Here is a 20507-nt window from a genome sequence, read left to right as displayed (position 1 = left end):
CCTTCATACAGCTTTTGGGTTTACATATGCCATATGTTTGGTTTTTAAAATTTTTTCTTACATTCTCCTCCAACTCTCTCTCTCCTGTTTTTTCCTTTCAACCTGCAGAACTCCCTTTAGTATTTTTTGAAGGGCACATTTCTTATTGGCATACTCTCTTAATTTTTGTTTATTTGTGAATATTTTGAATTATCCATCATTTTTGAATGCTAGCTTTGCTGGATAAAGAATTCTTGTCTGGATGTTTTTTCTTTCAGCACCTTATCTATGTCATACTACTGCCTTCTTGCCTCCATGGTTTCAGATGAAAGATCAGCACTGATTGAGCTTCCCTTGTATGTAATGGTTCTCTTTTCTCTTGCTGCTTTCAGTATTTCTCTTTTTTTTCTTGAGCTTTGGACAATTTGACAAGTGTATGTCTTAGAGTAGACTTTTGGGATTTATACTGTTTGGGGCGTGCTGAACTTCCTGGATGTGTACATCCATCTCCCTCAATAGGTTTGGGAAGTTTTCAGCTATTATTTCCTCCAACATTCCTCCTATCCTCTTTCCCTTCTCTTCTCCCTCTGGGATACCTATAATGCTTATGTTTGAGTGTTTTGATTGTCATTTGAATCCTTAAGTCCCTGGTGGATTATTTCTATCTTTTTATCAATCTGTTCTACTACCTGTTTGATTTCAAATTTACTATCTTCCACATTGCTTATTCTTTCCTCTGCCTGTTCAAATCTGCTGTTATGTATTTCCAGTGTATTTTTGATTTCTTGGATTGTGCCTTTCATCACCATCATAACCCTTATCTTTTTATGTGTGTTTACAATGTTTCAGTATGTTCTCCTAGTGTCTTCTAAATATCCTTAATCTCTTCTTTCACTTCATTAAGTTGGTTCATATTTGTTTGGACAGCTCTGATTAGTTGTTCATGTTCTGTTTGTTCATTGAATTTGGCCATGTACTCCTGTTTCTTTCTTAGTTTATAATTTTTTGTTGGTGTTTAGACATCTCTTTATCTTGTTTGGTTTATTCAGTTGATTAATTTATTTCTCTATTCTAGGGTTTTATTTATTTGCTGTTTTCTCATGTGTCTGTGGTAAATTTTCTCTTTGACACTTTGTTCCTCCTATTCTATTTCCTGGCTGTTTTCTATGTTCCCTTGAAAGAAAAACATTAGGGCCAGAGAAAGGGAAAGAGGTAAGAAGAGGAAAAGGATAATAGTGATAATAATAGTAAAAAGTAGATGAGGAATCATATAAGATCTAGGAAATTGAATACTTAGCTCATGTAAGAAGTGCAAAGAAATAAAAATTTAAAAATGGGATACAAATAATGAAATGAAAAACCAAATAGAGAAAATTATCTAGAATGAATTAAAAGGCCCAGATGTTAAGAAGAGGGGGAAAGAGAAAAGACAATAAGAAAAAAAGTTAAGAAAGAAAGTAAACAGAGAATAGAGAAGATAGAAATAAAAACAAGAAAAATTGAAGACTAAATAAACAGGTGGTAAGTGGCCACTTAAACTGACATCATCTTGTCTCAATCTGCAATAGCTTTCTGTACTTTTCAGTACTGCACTCAGGATGATACATTGTAATTGCCTGTTTATTTGCATGAATCTCCTACAAGATTAAAAGCATGAGGGTGGAAATTTATAGGTTCTATTTTCTCCTTTATCACTAGCATTTAGGACAGTGCTCATGAATAGTATAGTGGTTTAGTAAAGTTTTTTTAAATGAATAAGTAATCTCATAACAATATAAATGACATTCTAGAAAGAGAGATAGACATTTATGTAACTGGTGAAAAATGTGAGGAGGTGATATTTTGGTAAGTTAATTTGTGGTGTATTTTTGTTGTCCTGGAAACAGGAAATCATGAGAGACACATTTGGTTCTTTGAGAAAGCCCAACAATACATACAACCTTCATTTTCTGCACTCTAGGATCTTTTTCAGTGGGTGAAAAATGATAGCACATTAGTGTTTTGGGGAACTTCTTGGTGATACTCCCTATACATATTGTCTCTTGGAAGTTGAAGCTGATTAGGACACTAATTTTAGGAATTGAGTAGGTGGAAGCTACTTAATCCAATAGGGCAAGATCTGGTTTCCTCCCTCTTACGGATCTGGGAGGGATACCTATGTGCTGTGCTTAAGGATGCTGGAGACATGGCCATGGTTAGAGATCTCAAATCTTCTACCTTAAGGGGAGGAGAAAAGCCTTGAATGGGCATGATATTTCAGGAAGTCTTAATGAAGACATTTTCTGCCTAATCTAAGTCCCTACCAATCCTTAATGACCTCAGCAGTTCACTACCAATGACCTATATGGAGATGTCCTGGCAATTGAGATGTTGAAACCAGATTTAATTTGCTGCAAAGTGTCCTGAGTTAAAACAGTCACATTAATCATAAAGGAAGTGATTTAGGAGAGGGCAGAGAATAAGAATTTTTCCAGGATCTTAGTGTTGGAAAGAGGAATATAAAACTTTGAAGAACTCCTTAGGCTTTAATTAGAGATGGAAGGGGGAAAAGGCAGGTGAGGAAGAATGAAGAGCATAAGCAAATGTATGGAGAAAAGAAAATGCACTGTTGGAAGAGAATCATGTAATTTGGTGTGGCTAAAGCAGTTGGACATAAAAGTCATCTATAATGTTCTATTTTATGATGTATTATCAGGGACCCAACTAGGATAGTCTGAATCAATGAATTTGGAATGTGGCTTTATAATGGATTTTGAAGTTCTATGAGTGTGTCTGATGCAAAAAATAAAAAATAAAAAAAGTGAAAACACAGAGATGGAGCACTGAATTAACAGAAAGGAACAATAGACCTTAACCAAAATATAGATAGAACTAGTTTTTGAAGAATCTTGAACAACCTGATTAAGCATTTGGACTTTGATTGGAGAGAGTTTCATCTTCCTATGTGTATCACAATATATTTTATGTCATGGTGTGTACCATTATTATGTTATTATTGATAATACGAGTTTAGCACTTAACAAAACTGTCCCCCATGCATTCATTCATTCACTTGTTCATTCATTTAATAAGCACATATTAAACACATATTGTTGCAGTTTGATAATGTTTATGAATGCCAAAAATAGATATTGGATTGTTTTTGCAAACTGGTCTGTCCTTCTGGGCATATTAGATTGGACTAGATTCAGAGGTTTCACTTTTACTTGATTAAATAATGATTAAGGCTTTAATTGGGCCATGTCGGTAGGATGTCGAATCCCCACCCCTGTGGTGGGCAGGGACTTAGAAAATGAGAAGGCAGAAGAGTTAGTTGGAGTTTTGATATTGGAGTGCAAGTAAGTAAACACATAGGAGAAGAACACAGAGGAATGGAGACAGTTATAGAAGGAAAAGAGAGAGAGCCTGACAGTCTGCAATTGACCTTGTAGAGAGAAGAGAGCAGCTAAGCCTGGAGAGAAATGAGCCTCGGTAGGGAGATGAGACTTATCCCAGCCTACAGCTGATATTGGAAGAAACTGGGACCCAGAGGCTTAAGAGGAAGAGGAAGACTGGACCCTTGCAGATGTCAGTAGCCATCTTGTTCCAACATGTGGCAACAGACTTTAGTCTCACTTTAGTGAGGGAAGTAACTTACACTTTATGGCTTGGTCACTGTAAGCTTCTACCCAGTAAATACCCTACCCTTTATAAAACCTAAAAGATTTCTGATATTTTGCATCAGCATTCCTTTGGCTGACTAATATACCTATTATGTGTTAGGCATAGTTTTTTGGATTTGTACATAAAATCCCTGATTTCAAGTTTTCAGTATGGTACTATTGGTATTTTACTAATGTCTTAGTGAAAGTTATGCCATAGTTTGCCAATTTAGAATTTAATTGAACCAGTTACTTTTGTAAAGGAAGCTTATCCCAACAAAACCCAATATTTTCCCATACAGACATTGAACATTTTTACTTCTGAAACTAAAATTCTGCCTTTCAAACACATCCAAAGGAGGAAAAAGCAAACTTCAGTAATTCATAAGCTCATTCTAGTGAAATTCTTGATGAACCTTCTGAAATCTTTACTACTACCCTGACAGGTCTTTCTAGTTACACATTATGATACATTCTGAGCATCTTTAAGAAATTTCACCCTTGAAATGGTGGTTAGATCGTGGTTGGAGTAGTGTTTGACAGTGGGATATACAGCATAACTTGGCATAGTCGATGTCTATGTGAGTGTACATACATGTGTATAAAAGAACAGGTTGTGTTATAGTTAAAATGGTTTTGGTGACATGCAGACTTCAGAAAATTACCTAATTTCCCTATGCTGACACTTTCCACTGTTATAGGTTAATCTTCCATAAACTCATTTTAGGAAGATATGTTCTGTTCAATCCAAAACTCCTTATAGCGCAACTATTTCAAAGGTATAAAGTGTTAATCATAAGAGAGCTAAAAGAGCACATTTTTCCCTCCATGAAAATTTGGTCAGTCACCAAAAAGCCAAAGAAACCTTTCCTATAAATTGTTGAAATAATGTACAGAAAAGATGTGAAATCAAAACCTCAACACAATCTAAGCTGAATTTATTTATATAATGAAGAGTGACCCTCAATGTATAGAAGATACCATTTAATTTTGACTATGTGCTTTTCCTGTACGAAGGAACGTTGTGTTCGTGGCTTTTATTCCCCTTAATTAAAAGCAAAAGTGGGCCTTCCCAGATGTGAAAAGGGCCTGAGCTGAACAGTGTGTTGACATCAGATCAATGGGCGAGGCCACCTGCTAGCTTCACTCTTGGCTTAGTGGATGATTTGCATTCCTGTGGCCTGTTGCTCTGCATGACCACTCTCAGCACTTCACAGCCCCGAGGCCTGTTTAATATCATGGATGCCTTCTAGTCATGAAATCTCTCCTCTCTGTTAACATCAGCTCACAATAGCAAGAGGCCCATTCCATGGTTTCTCTACTTAGAGGATGCTGTTTTTACTTAATTTAGGCCACATAAAAGAAAAGGAAATGCTTTTCTACAGGCTGGATTAAGATAAAATAAATTTCTTCTTGTCTAAAATCCTTAACAGATCGTTTTTTTCGTTCTTTCATGAAGATAATGCTCCCCATTTTAATTTGCAAATAGTGTAATTTAAACCAAAAATATAAATCTTGCCATTATTAATAAGCACGGAATCTTTCTTTAATTTTTTCTTGTCAGCATCTAGTGTCACCCAAAATAGGTTGCAAATGTTATGAGACTATTAGTCAGTAAACTTAAGATATTTCATATTTCAGTAAGAAATAGTAGGGGGCAACAGAAGTAAAGGGAATGACTTAAACACTGCAATCTAGAATCTACTAAGAAGACAGAGAAAAAGAGATGGATGTTATGGAATGAACTTGCCAAATAGTTGATTTTAAATTATTTTAAGAACAGTAAAATTAGTAGGAATTTATGTTGGTAGATTTGGTGCATTACCCATAAGAAACTGAAACAAGAGCTTACATCAAGCACTGACAGGGGAATTGACCTTATGCATAGAATGCATTCTGCTGCTTGTTTTCAATAGTTAGAGCTTCATATTAAAATGTAAAATTTATATTTAATTTTGTACCTATAAGTTAAAATAAATGTTTGGTGAATAAATTAATTAAGGAATTTGCATATATTTGTCTGAGTTCCAGGGTAGGGTTAATTAAGTCTGTATTATTTAAGACACAGCAAATAATTCAGGAAAGAAAGATTTAAATATTTTGGGTTTCTTAAAATGTCAATATTTATCCATATCTAAGCCACTTTTCAGAGGTTTGAGAATGCCTAGGTGATAGAAGATGACATTTTTAATTAGCAGTTAGAACATAGTTAAATAGTGTCACATGTGGCCTAAAAAAGTATAAGCATGCTGATGGAACAACGGGATAATAAATTTAATACTGAAAAACATGTTTTTAATATTTTAAAAAATAAGCTTTGCCATTTAGGTTACCATTTAGACTTTATCAGTAATAGGGCAATTTAAAAAGAGAAATTTAATATAGTTGAAAATTTTATGTTATGTTATTTATATTTTTTACATATAATACTAGGAAGTTATGTTTAATAGTCAAATTTATTTTTAAGTGATAGTATATTTATTTTGATTGAGAATTATTTTGTTTAATTTCACCCTGAATCTTTTCATTATAATTTAGTCACATATTTTTCTTTGTGAAGCACTAAAAGATTTTACTTGTTTTTTTCTTACGTTCTTTTCATTTTTTTACAATAATTATGGGCTTATAAGAGGAATTTTTAAATAAGGTTATTTAAAAAATGTGGATAATATTTAGCTCTATCAAGGCTTAATTCTTCCCTGTAGTTAAATGTAACTTTGACCTACTTTCTTATGAGAATTGGTTTTTATTCTATAGTATCATATAGGAAGCAAAAAAAAAAAAAAAACTCCTGGTACATGGTAGAATAACTAAGGAGATAGCCTTCCCACTTCAACAAACGCAAAAAAATTGTTGGATGAAGTAAAACTATTAAAAATTAATAGCACAAGTCCTGTAGTGGAAAATGGACTGTGGTTAACAGAACAAATATGAGAACATTCTCTCATTAGTATATAATACTAATACAGGGTGTCAATAACCAGGTGGGTTGGGGGAAAAACATAGCAAATGTAAGATATGGGACATAGGCAGTTATTATATTTTGATGATGCTCTTTCATTGTTTGCAACAATTGCTTCACAACAATGAGAGGTGTTGGTTGTAGGGTAATGTATTGGAGCCCTGCATAATATTATGTATGTTTGTTTTGTAAGTTCACAATTTTTACTATGCACTTATTATTTATACATGTTCATGTATGAATGATAAATTTCAATTTAAAAAGGTTTAGGGAGAGGAGGTGGCTCAAGCTGTTGGGCATCTCCCTCCCACATGGGAGGTCCCAGGTTCAGTTCTGGTGCCTCGTAAAATGAAGAGGACGAGCACACAACAAACAGACACAGAGCAGACAGTGAGTACAAACAATGGTGGGGGGCGGAGGGGTAAGGAAAGGAGGGGGAGAAGGGAGAAGAAATAAATAAATTTAAAAAATCTTTTTTAAAAAGTGTAAAAATTTAAAAATGAGAAATAAAAAACTGAAATTTCTGCTTCCCGAAGGTAGAGAAACAGAGACTAGGTTTATGTTCTCATCTGAAACAACTAAAAATGAACAAATATATAAATAAAGGTTTTCAAGACAGTGGGGCAGCAGTCAAAGAAGGATGTGATCCCTGAGAAATAGGAAACAACCAATGTGAGCCTTACTATTGCTCCAGAGTACTACTTTGAGAGAATTTCCAAACCACAGTGCAGGGATGAGGAATCTAGAATTCTGTATCCACCTAAAATATTTTTCAGAAACAAAGGTAAGGAATATGTTTCTATAATCTAAAAGCTGAAAATATTCATCACCAGAAGACTCACACTACCAAAAAAAAAAGTGTTAAAAGAATTTATCCAGACAAGCTGAAAATATGAATCTACACAAAAGACTGATAATTATCAGACATGATAACTTATATGGGCAAATACAAAATTTATTTTTAAAATTTAAATCTTTTAAAAAGATAATTGTTTTAAAAATAATAGCAATATATAGTGAGGTTTATCACATATGAATAAGTAAAATGAATGAAACAATAGCATATAGACTGGGAAGGAAGAAATAATAGTCTATCTTTTTTTCTTTGATTTTTAGGCTATACTGGGGATTGAACCCAGGACCTCTTACATAGGAAGCAGGTGCTCAAACCACTGAGCTACACCCACTCCCAAAAGCACACTGTTTTAAAGTCCTTAAAGTATGTGAGAACCAGTTTAAGGTTTTTAAAGTATGTGAGAAGGAGTATAATTTCACTTGAAGGTCAACTGTGATGAGTACCATAAACACCAAAGAAGGGTTCTTAACAAGGGGTCTGGGAGCTTAAATTTAAATTGAAAAACAAAAAACATTATTCTTGTGGGAATGTGTTGGTTTGGGTGTGATATATTTATTAAATAATACACAGTACAGTGCGGACTTAGTAAGGGGTCCATGGTTTTCAGGTGACTGGCAAAGGAATACATGGAACAAAAAAGATTAAGAACCCCTGCACTAAAGTAACCACTGAAATTACAAATGAAAAGTTATAGGTAAAAATTCAACAAACAATAAAGTGGAATAAAAAATTTAATCACTCCAAAAGAAGGAGGAAATGGGACAAAGTAAACAAAGAAAAGATAGAACAAATAGAAAACAAATAGCAAAATGATAGATTTATAGCTAATTATATCAATATTCACATTAAATATAAATCATCTAAACACTCCAATTGAAAGACAGACTTTACCAGATTAGGTAAAAAAGCAAAATCTATCTATATGTGGCTTATCAGAAACAAACTTTAAGTACAAAGAACAAATGGATAAAATACAAAAGAATGAAAAAATGCACTGCACTAACAGTAGTTAAAATAAAACTGGAGTGGTTATGTTAATAGTAGGATAAGTAGATTTAGAGAAGAAAACATTACTGGGGTATAGATGGCCATTTTAGATTGATAAAGTGGTCAATTCTTCAAGAGGACATATCTTAAATGGTTATGCACCTAAAAACAAACCTCAAAAATATATGAAGCAACTACTGATAGAACTGTAACAAGTAAAAGACATATCCACAGTTACAGGTGGACATTTTACTATCTCTCTTAATAACATATAGAACAAGCAGACAGAAAATCAAGGACATAGAAAACTTAAATAACACTATAACCAATCTTGACTTAATTGACATTTATAGAACACGACATCCAATAACAAAAAGAATACACATTACTTTCTGTGAACATGGAATTTGACAAGATAGACTACACTCTATGATATAAAACAGAAGCATTAGGGTCATACTCAGTATATTCTTTGGCACAAGAGAATTAAATTAGAAATAAATACCACAACCATGTCTGGAAAAATCCTCAAATATGAGGAAACTAAATCATTCATGTCTAAATAACTGGTATGCTAAAGAAATGGAAAGAGAAATTAGACTTAAAATTATTTATTTATTTATTTTAAATGAATGCATTGAAATATATCACCCACATGCAAACGTACATAAATAATAGGTGTATTAATAGTTTTGAACTACAAAACAAGCATATATAACATCATACAGGACTCTCACAACTCACCCTACCACCAACACTTTACATTGTTGTTAAACCTTGTTAACTAATGATTAAAGAGCATTGTGAAAATATTACTACTAACCAAAGTATTTTTTCCGCAACCCTCCCTATTATTATTATCTTTATATTATTTATATATGAGCATACATAAACAATTAAGCTTATAGTAAAAGTTGTGAACTGACAAAGCAAACATATATAACATCATACAGGGGTCCCATACACCAACCCTCGACCAACACCTTGAATTGCCTTTAGACATTTGTAACAAATCATGAAAGAATATTGTCAAAATCTTACTACTAATTATAGTCCTTATCTTACATTTGGTGTGTTTGCCCCCCAGTCCACCCTATTGTTATTATTTAAATATATTTTTTTATGACAGAAGTTGTAAACTTATAAAACAATCAGTGCACATGTGCAGAATCCCCAAACAACATCCCTCAATCAACACACCACACTGTGGTGGAACATATGTTACAGATAAGATAAAATAATCTGATTGTTACCACATCCATAGTATACATTTGGCTCATATTTTCCATACTGCCCCATTATCAACACAGTACATCTTTGACATAGATGCACAAATATTATATTATTACTGCTAACCACAGTCTATAGGTCACTCCAGTTGTATTTTCCCATGCATTCCCAACACCCTACGTAGTGATGTACATTTGCTCTAATTGACAAAGGACACTCTTGCATCTGTACCATCAACCACAATTCTAATCCACCTCTCTGTTTACTGTGTTATTCAGTTCCTAGAGTGTTCTCTAGCATTCTGCCAATTGGCATTTACATACCTAGACTACCATTTTCAGCTACATCCCATTTATAAACTAGCTATTACTCACTATTTGTTACCATCTGTTTTATACATTTCTACACTTTTACAGTAAAGCTAATTAAAACTTCTACATACATTAAACATCAGTAGTCCATCTCAGTCCTCCTCTTATCTCCTTTAAGAACCACCAGAGCTTGAAGATATTTTCCTACAATTTCTTCTAGTTTTATGGTTCTTGCTTTTATTTTTAGGTTTTTGATCCATTTTGAGTTAATTTTTGGATAAGGTGTGAGATAGGGGTCCTCTTTCCCTCTTTTGGCTGTGAATATCCAGTTCTTTCAGCACCATTTTGCTGAATGGACTATTCTGCCCAAGCTCTGTGGGTTTGACAGGCTAATTAAAAATCACTTGACCTACATGTGAGGGTCTGTTTCTGAACCATCATTTTGGTTCCATTGGTCTATGTGTCTGTCTTTATGCCAGTACCATGATGTTTTTTCCACTATTGCTAGGTAATATGATTTAAAGTCTGGAGATGAGGGTTTGCTTTTCCTTTTTATGATGTTTCTGACTATTCAGGATCCCTTAACCTTCCAAATAAATTAGATAATTGTGATTTCAATTTTTTTAAAAATGCTGGTGAAATTTTTATTAGGGTTGCATTGAATCTGTATATCAATTTGAGTAGAATTGACATCTTAATGATATTTAGTCCTCATGGAATGTTCTTCCAGTAATTTAGGCCTTTTTTGATTTATTTAACATTGGGTTATAGAATACCAGTGCTTTACATTGTTGGTTAAGTTTATTCCTGAATATTTGAGTTTTATCTGTCATATTTTATTTTCACCACTCTTTTGACACTTTTAGTTACTTTTATTGATATAATCTTCATTTCTAGACTCTCTCCCAGGCCTCTCTCTCCTGTTTTTTCTTTTCAGGCTCTAGCAAACCCTTTAGTATTTCATGAAAATCTGGTCTCTTGCTTAGAAATTCTCTCAGCTTCTGTTTATCTTAGTATTCTATTCTTGCCCTCATTTTTGAAAGGCAGTCTTGCTGAACATAAAATTCTTGGGTTGGAAGTTTTTTTCTTGTAGTATTTAAAAAATATCAGACTACTGTCTTCTTGCCTCCATGGTTTCTGGTGAGAAATCAGCACTTAATCTTATTGCGTATCCCTTATATGTTATGCATTGTTTTTCTCTTGCTGTTCTCAGCATTCTTTGTCTTTGGCATTTGACATTCTGATTAGTATATGTCTCAGAGTTGTTCTATTCAGATTTTTTCAGATGGGAGTACATTGTGCTTCTTGGACATGGATATCTATGTCCTTCATTAAGGTTGGGAAATTTTCTACCATTATTTCTTTAAGCATTCCTTCTGCTCCTTTTCCATTCTCTTCTCCTTCTGGGATACCCATGACATGTTTGTTTGCACATCTCTTACTGTTGTTTAGCTCCCTGAGACCTTGTTCAATTTTTTCCTTTATTTTCTTCATCTGTTCTTTGTGGAGAAAGACACTGATGAAGCTTCACGCCCCTTTCTCTCCTGCCTGGGGCAGGGATGGAGCTGCAGGTATGGGCAGCAATCTATGCAGTGCAGGTCCAAGATGACTGCAGTTGTCCTGGTAGACTTTTGATTATTCAGTTTGTGCCAGCCAAAGGTACCCACAGTTACCTGGATAGGCTGGTGCAGGGCTCACTAGCCGCCTCCCTGCCAGAGGTGGGGCTGAAGCCTAATCTAGGACTGCAGGCTGATCTGGGTGAGAAAAACTGGTTCCTATAGTCACTGTGATTTTCAGTCAACCAGGCTTGCCCTCAGGCTGGGGGCAGAGTCAAAATCATGACAACTGGCCTCTTTCTGACTTAGACAGATTCATATCCCAGCTGTTCCTAGGGTAATTCCTTAGCCATCTGAGTCTACCAATCAGAAGCTGAAATCAGCATCCAACTGTCTCCTCCTCCCCTGTTTCTGGGACATGGAGCTTCCAATTCCAGCCACAGCACAGCTCCTGGGGTGCCTTGCACTCCCAGTGTAGGATAATCACTGGTTTCCATGGCTTGGCCAGTAATTTCCCAGAGAACCTGGCACATGCAGCTTCTTCCCTGCCAGTGGTGGCACTGGGGCCTAGGCTAGAGCAGCAATCTGACCTGGATGGAAAGAAGCTGGTCCCCACTAGCACTGGGATTTTCAGTCCACCCCTCTCCCCCTTGTGCCAGGCAGGTAGTTAAGATGGCAGTTACTGGCCTCTTTCTGACTTGGTCAGGCTCAAACTTTAGCTGTTCTTAGGATTATACTTTAACCCCCTGAAGTTCATGCCCAACTGTCTCTTCCTCTCCCATTTTTCAGAAGTAGAGCTTTCAATTCCAGCCATGGAACAGTTCCCAAGGCGGCTTGTGCCTCTAGTGGAGGATGGGCATCGGCCTTCGTGGTGTGAGTGCTCTATTTATGAGTTTTCTCTGCAAATGGGCAGTCTCCTCCTTCCTTTCCTTCAAGGATACTGCAGGATGCCCTTCTGGCCTCCTGAAGTCCCCAAACAGGCACTTCAGCTAGCTCCAGAGAGCTCTGCATATTTACGAACTGCCCTGTAGCAGGAGCTGATTGTAGGAGCTCCTTACTCCACCACCATATTGCTGGTTGTCCCTAGACATTATTTTTAATGGAATAAAAATGAAAACACAAGATGTCAAAAATTCATGGATGCTTCTAAAGTCCTATGAAGAGGGATATTTATGGCAATGAAGGCCTCAAATCACTGACCTCAGTTTTCACCTTAAGAAACTGCAGAAAGAGAAAAGAAGAAAGAGAAGGGGAAGAGAAGGAAGAGGAGGAGAAAAAGGAGAAGGAGGAGAAGGAGAAAGAAAAGGAGGAAAATGGTAAGAAGGAGGATAAGGAGGAGAAGAAACCAAAGAAAGCAGAGAAAAAGGATAATAAACACTAGAGCCCAAATTAATGAAATAGAAAATAAAAAAGTAGAGTATATATATCAAGCAAAATCTAGTTCTTTGACAATATCATTAAAATTGATGAATTTTACAAGATTTATCAGGAAAAAAATAGAAAAAACACAGAAGACAAAAATGTTCAATGTCTATAATTGAGAGGTAGAATCACTGGAGAGTACAGATGTTGAAAGAAAGCAAGTGAATATAATGAACCATTTAATATCAATGAATTTTTCAAATTAGATGCAATTTACAAACTGGATTAAACAAACTATCAAAGCTCATTAATGAAAAACTCTGGATAACATGAATAGTATGACATTCATTAAAGAAATTGAAATTGCAATTAAAAAACCTTCCACAAAAAAACTTCAGGCAGAGGTGATTTCATAGGTGAATTTTACCAAACACTTAAGGATGAAATATTGCCCAATCTACACAGATTATTCCAAAAAATTGAAGAGAAAGAAACAATCCATAATTAGTTTCAAGAGGCCAGCATATTGAAACAACAAATATCATTTAGAGAAAACAAAATCAAAGACACTATTCCTCATGAATAGAGATGAAAAAAATGCTGATAAGACTTTTAACACATAGAATTCAACAAATATAAAAAATATAATGCATTACAACCAATAGGGTACTATCACAGGATTGGAAGGTTGATTTAACATTGGAAAATCAATGTAAAGTTAGCATATTGACAAACTGTTAAAGAAAAACCAAATTATCATCTCAAAAGACCCATCAAAAGCATCTGACCAAATCAAGTATCCATTCCTGATTTGAAAATATATTTATAGGAAAAGAAGAAAATATTCTCAAACTTGGGCATCTAAAAAAAAAACCAAACTATAGTTGACATCATACTTAATTGTGAAATACTGAATTCTTTCGCCCTCAAATCAGGAACAAGATGTCAGGTCTTACAACTTCTATGTAATACTGTACTAGATGTTTTAACCATTGAAAATGCAACAAAGAGAAACAAGATGAATCCATATTGGAATGAAAGAAGTAAAATTTTATTTATTTCAGACAACATGCTTATCTACAAGAATATCCAATGAAATATACAACAGAAAAGGCTACTAGCACTAAGTTCACAAGATCAATATACAAAAATGAAGTGTATGTGCTTGCCTTTTTAAAAATATCTAGTTACATCCATTACACAGAAAGCACATTACAGATTGTTTGAAAGTAAAGGAAAAGAAATAATATCGACCCAAGAAAGAGGCTATGGGAAAATTGTTTTTTAAGAAGACTTATTATAAAGTCAAAGAGAAAGTGGCCGTGGTGGCTGCTGGGGGTAGGGAGTGGGAGGAAGAGATGTGATATGGGGGCATTTTCGGGGGTTGGAGTTGTCCTGGGTGGTGCTGCAGGGACAGTTACCGGACATTGTATGTCCTCCCATGGCCCACTGGGTGGACTGTGGGAGAGTGTGTGTTATGATGTGGACCATTGACCATGAGGTGCAGCAGTGCTCAGAGATGTATTCACCAAATGCAATGAATGTCTCATGATGATGGAGGAGGTTGTTGTTATGGGGGGAGGAGTGGGGTGAGGGGGATGGTGGGTATATGGGGACCTCATATTTTTTGAATGTAACATTAAAAAAAATAAAGACAAAAAAAAGTAAAAAGTAGTCACTACTAAATTAATGAAAAAAATCAATAGGAAAAAAATAAATTTTATTAACTAAATTACCTTCAATACCAAATTTACTTTTCAGTAGCAATGCCTTTACCTATTAAAGTGAAAAATCAGATTCAACATGAAAAAGGGCTTCATCTGCATCATGATTAAAAGAGCCCCAAAGAAACAGGTAATACGGTTATTTCCTCCATCTCTGTGGCCACTTGAATATTCACTGAACACCTAAAATATGCACCTATTGTGCATTGATCCAGGGCTTAGATGTGACAAAAATTAAAATCAAACCTGAACACAACTAAATTCGAATGATGGTTTTGGATGGTATTTTTCCTTAAACAATTGGGATTAAGGGGCACAGACATTATTTGGGAATAAAGGAATGAGGGGTTTAAAATTGAGGAGGCAGGGCACCAGTTGGCTGTTGTTTAATGTTTCTTTTATTTGGGGAAACCCCAATAGGGTGAGAAGTGATTTGACGTGCGGGTTAAGATCAGTGCAGTAAGACAGACTTGGATTTGTATTTAGAGTACATTACATAATAGCCCTGTGACCTTGGGCATGTTGCTTAATTTCATGGGCCCATAGTTTTCTCTGCTGTAAAAGGGGGATAATTTATCTGCTTTACATATTGTTGTGGGTGCTAAATAAGAAAAGATAACATACAGCAGAGTGCACTATTAAAGCTGCAGTATTGGATTAGAGACAAAAAGAGGCTAAGGCAGAGGTGTTAGCATTGGTGCAAGCACTGGTAAAACTGTAATAAGGCTTTTGGGGTTATTTTTCTTTATTTAAAGCTATTTTTGGACAATTATTCTTACTCTCAACTGTTTCTAGTGATGATTTAAAAAAAAAATATGGGTTTCCCAAAATAGAGAACTGACTAAATAAATTGACATAAAAATTTGGAGCAATAATTTGCAACAAGTTACTTACCTTCTCTAAACCTCAGTTATTTCATCTGAAAAGAAGGGATATCTATCACTTGAAGTTGCTGTGAGAATTATCTGAGGTTATATAAGTATAGGGTTTAGCACAGTGCCTGCGACAAAACAATCCTCAATTTTGTTAATTCATGTCTACATACATAGAAATACATTTGGAAGTGCATATTAATAAAACTAGTTGCAAAGAATGATTGTCTTTCAATAGCCTTATAGCTTTTTAGTCTTCTTGTATTTGCCAGTTATCTTATATTTCTTATATTATTTATATATATTTAAATTTCAACAACAGTAATGGAACAGCTTCAATAAACCAAATATTAAAATAATAAAATTGTAAAGTATGTTGTTTGGAAAGATTATTCACACAAATAAACCCTCCCTCCATCTTCCATAATTTTTTCAGTCCATTATGCTTATGATTATTAATATTTTTTAACTCACACATTTTCATTTTATTTTATTTCCATTAATGAGTTCATATTTTATAACTCTTGGGTATGACATACATATTGATTTATAACTTAACTTTATATGACTAATGCAAATAGGAGGCGGCAATAATATTTGAATGAAAATGAAATAAAAAATGTAAACAAGTATAAAATTCTTCAAAGCCAACAAAATTTCTGAATAAAAAGACAAAAGAAATTTAAAAACTTTTCATTGATGCTTCAAGGTAACTAGTTTGTGGGGGAAAGGTGATTGCTGACACATTTCCTAATAAATAATCATTTTGACAGAAACTTCCTTCTTTAAATAGCTCCTTCTAAATCTCTTCCATCCTAATTGTGTGTCTTTGTTTTGGACTTTGAGCAAATGAAACAAAACACAGTAGACAAGGAATAGTGTCACAGAGTATCAGAACCCATGCCTAATTCCAAATCCTAAATGCTGAACTAATGGAAATGTGCTATTTTCTAAGGCAGTGGAAAGCACTGAAGGTTTTATTGGGCAGGAGAGTAATATCTAAATGTGATATTCAGGCAAAATTACTGTTGGCAGTGTAGTAAATGGACTGGAAGGGACAGAGTTCATTGAGCTGAAAACCAGTACTGAGGTGCAAGGCTCATTTGTGGTTGGCTTTCTGTGTGAGGCCCTCGTCTCAGATTTGGCTTAAGGAAACAAGATTTTTCTACTGGAAAAGTGTTTTCATCCCCAGACTTTTACCAGAGTTACTTAACAGAGTTCCTGGCATCAATACACATGGACAATGTCTAAGGAAACAGACTTCCATTGATCTGTTTTACTTATTTGGGTATTGAATATAAAGATGGTTGAGGGGTTTCATTTGAAAAACAAGAGATCTGCTACTAAAACGTGTTTGAAAAAGCACACTTCTATACATTCTAGGTTGATGTCTTCAACTCCATAATTGTGTTTGTTTGAAGAAGCCACTATGAAACCTTTCATTGTGCTTCCTGTCCACCTAAAAGACATTGCAGGGTCTCAGCTATTACTGAATGGTTTCATTTCTTTAATGCCACTTTGATAATGTAATCTGCTTATAGTGGGGTTTTTATTCTTTGAGAAAATAAGGCCTTACTCAAAGCTTTATTAGGGGTTCAACTCACTCTGCAGTTGGCTCACGTTCCATCCTCAGACCGTGTACTTTTGTTGTTATCTTGTTTCTCTTTACCCCTTGCCGACCCTAAAATAAAACAAAAAACCTTTATTAGGGAAAATATTTAACTTCTTCATTATAATATACTGTGGAAATGGAAGAAAGATGATAATAAGATCTTCAGTTGGGTTAAAACGGATTTCCTGGAGGAGTGCTACTCAAGTTTGGTCCTTGGACCAGAGCATTGGCATCTTCTGGAAGTCTCGGCCTCCTAAATCAGGACCTGTATTATGTGAACAAGATAGCCCATGATTTTATGACCATTGCAATTGAAAAACACTACTCCAGAGAGTTCTATTGGGTCTTGATGTGAGCCAGTAAGATTTGGTGATGCACTGAGCTTATTGATAGTAATAGGAGTATCTATAATAGTGTAAAAAATACTAATAAATATTTAATAATGATTATGTGTTAAGGATCTGTCTACTCCCTTTTTTTTCTCCTCTTTTTCCTCCTCTAATTTGTTTTCTATGTGTTTAATAAAATAATTCCTTTAAAATTTTGTGTCTTTTCTAGAGTGTGTAAGTAATAACAATATGAAGTCAGTGAAATTATTGTATTTCTAAATCATATAAAACTAGGATTTAAAAAAATTGAATGAATGAATTAATGAGACAGCGTCACATAGAAACAATCCCCTTCACTTCATAGGCTGCTCTTTTTTCTGGCTCTGTATCATTAGACTTATCAGGTTTTATAGGTGCTATACATGACAACTTGCATGCAATTTCACTATTATGTCATTTCCCATCATTGCACATAGGTTGATCCCCCTAAAACCGTAGATCAGATTTAATAGCAACTTATTTTTTATTATCCCCTGTATTTCTTTTATTGCATTTCCTGTTCTTTGTGTGTATAGGAATTTGCATTGAGACTCTAAAGTTTATGCTATTGGCCTTTTCCTATTCTTAATGAATTCAGAAGTCTTTGCAGTTATATCTACATTTTGAATTCAGGGGAGGAATAATAATAAAAGGTTTTGAGGAGAAAGGCAAAGATAGACCTGGAATGTTCTCTGCAGATTGAATATATTGGATGGCACCCATCATTTTAACCACTACGTAATTTTACTTTAGCAGTAGCTCTTGTTTCTCAAGCTATCAGGCTTCCAAGAGCTTACACCCTGGTGTAGAATGTTTAAGTTATTGGTAGATAAGAGTAAGTTAATAAGGAAAATAGATGAATTTCTGTCCAAAACTTAGCTATATCTGTCTATGTAATCATTTGATGAGGATAGATCTAAAGTAGAAATTGTTCTATTCTGTGACACATTTAATGCATGTTTTAATTGAATAATTACTGTAGAGGAATACACAACAAGAGAAAATTTAAAAAGCCTTTGGAGTCTTCTGAAATAATAGCCCATATGTATAAAGCAGTTTCAAGAATTACAGGAAAAACAAATCTTGGATTTTGGAAGAGTGAATTCTGATGGAGTATAACTTTCTACTCACAATTTGTCCTGGGCTGTGAAGAGTATCATGTAGGAAGTATTTTGAAAAGAATTAGCCTTTAACTTTCCAGTTATCTGGGATTGATAGCCCCTACATGATGTTTGTTAATACTCAGATTATATCTATCACAATACCACCTCTCCCAGGCATTATGTCTATGTGCTAACTGCCACTGCATACACACATACGAAGTAATAAACAGGCTTCTAGTGCCCAAAACACACAAGAGCAGGCAAAGCAATTTCCCTGCTTATGGGAACCATCCCTTAAGAACTTGACTTCAATCAAGATAGGCAGTTTGAATTGTTTCTATATTTTCTTTGTTAAGAAGGAATTTTCATTATTAAACCCAAGCTTTTGCTTATGGTTCCTGTATGGAAACCATGGACACCAAAAGCATTTTGCAAACTCAAAACCTTTAGTGCACAGTGTTTGTTTCAAGCATTTTTGAAAGAAGGTGCATGGGGATTATTATGATTTTGGATATTTCAAGCAATGTAAAGATTACACTCAACATTAGATCCCAAGCAGTCCCAGCACTGACATTAAATGTAGGCAAATGTAATGGTTGGGGAAATGCTTGGAAATGGGCCATGAAGAAAAGGTGAGGAAATGGGAGAAATTTAGGTCACACTGTTGCTTTCAGCACTTCCTCAATGCAAAGCTATTTACTAAAGTTAGTCTCCAAAGATTTTTAGTAGTGTTGAAATTTTGGAAGGTGAATATTTGAATATTCACACTATTTTGGTATGCCTTTTCTCATAAAGGGTGGTGGAGGGAGAGAATTGAAGGACCTTTTCCTCTATGGCTAGTACTTTATAGTAGCAGAGATGTGTAGCCCTTGTTTTTTGTTTATCTTTGGCTTATTTATGTTTTACATTAGCAGAACATAAGGGTATCTGTTTCCACGATATGCAGAATTGCACTTTGATGGTCATTAAAAGTTTGGAAATGAGTGGTGTTTGGCATTAACCAGCTGTGACCTCGAGTGATGAAATTCTACAAATATGTAATATGACTTCTCAAAAAACATATGCCTTAAATATGGAGAAGTAATCAAACTCATAAGACCAACCTTTAGGCGAAATTGACTTTAGGTGGCCAGATAAGTATCCAGTTCTTGATTACAGAGATTGTAGTTCAGGAACTAGAGATTTTGATTATGTAAATTGGAAACAATTTTGTTACTAACAACTCTAAAATGAGCAATAAAATAAAATCATTCCTATTTTATTTTGTATTCAGATATAATTCAAATTAGCACATGTGTACATACACAGACTTAGATAACTAATGTTTCCTTAATTGTAGGGTCTTTTGGGTTTCAGAAAGTTAATGCATGATGAAAGAGAGAGCAAATGATATCACCATTGTAGTGGGTTGAATTGTGTGCCCCCAAAAGACATGTTCAACTCCTTAGCCTCAGCACCTGTCATAATGAACTTATTTAGAAATTGAGTCTTTACTGCTGTCAGCAAATTAAGATGAGATACTAGAAAAGAGAGGGCCCTAAGTGCAACTATTGGTGTCTTCATAAGAGAAGGGAGAGGGATATTTAGACACAGAGACACAGAGACTCACAGGGAAGAAGGTTATATGAAGATGGAGGTCGAGACTGAAGTTATGATGTCATAAGCCAAGGCACACTGAGGATTGCCAGTAAGCACCAGGAGCTGGGAGAGGCAAGGAAGGATGGTCCCTTAGAGCCTTCAGAAGGGGCATGGTTCTGCTGACACCTTGATTTCAGACTTTTAGCCTCCACAACTGTAAGGAAATAGATGTTTCATTTTGTAAGCCACTGAGTTTGTGGTACTTTGTTGAGATAACCCTAGCAAACTAATATGACCATGTGTATTTCCTGCCTGAATTAATTTACTATCTGCTTATTTCTCATTGTTGCTCTTTCAGATGCCTAA

This window comes from Dasypus novemcinctus, chromosome 11, assembly GCF_030445035.2.
Source record: "Dasypus novemcinctus isolate mDasNov1 chromosome 11, mDasNov1.1.hap2, whole genome shotgun sequence".
NCBI lineage: Eukaryota > Metazoa > Chordata > Mammalia > Cingulata > Dasypodidae > Dasypus > Dasypus novemcinctus.
The sequence above is the reverse complement of the archived record's forward strand: the minus strand, read 5'-3'. Positions refer to the sequence as shown.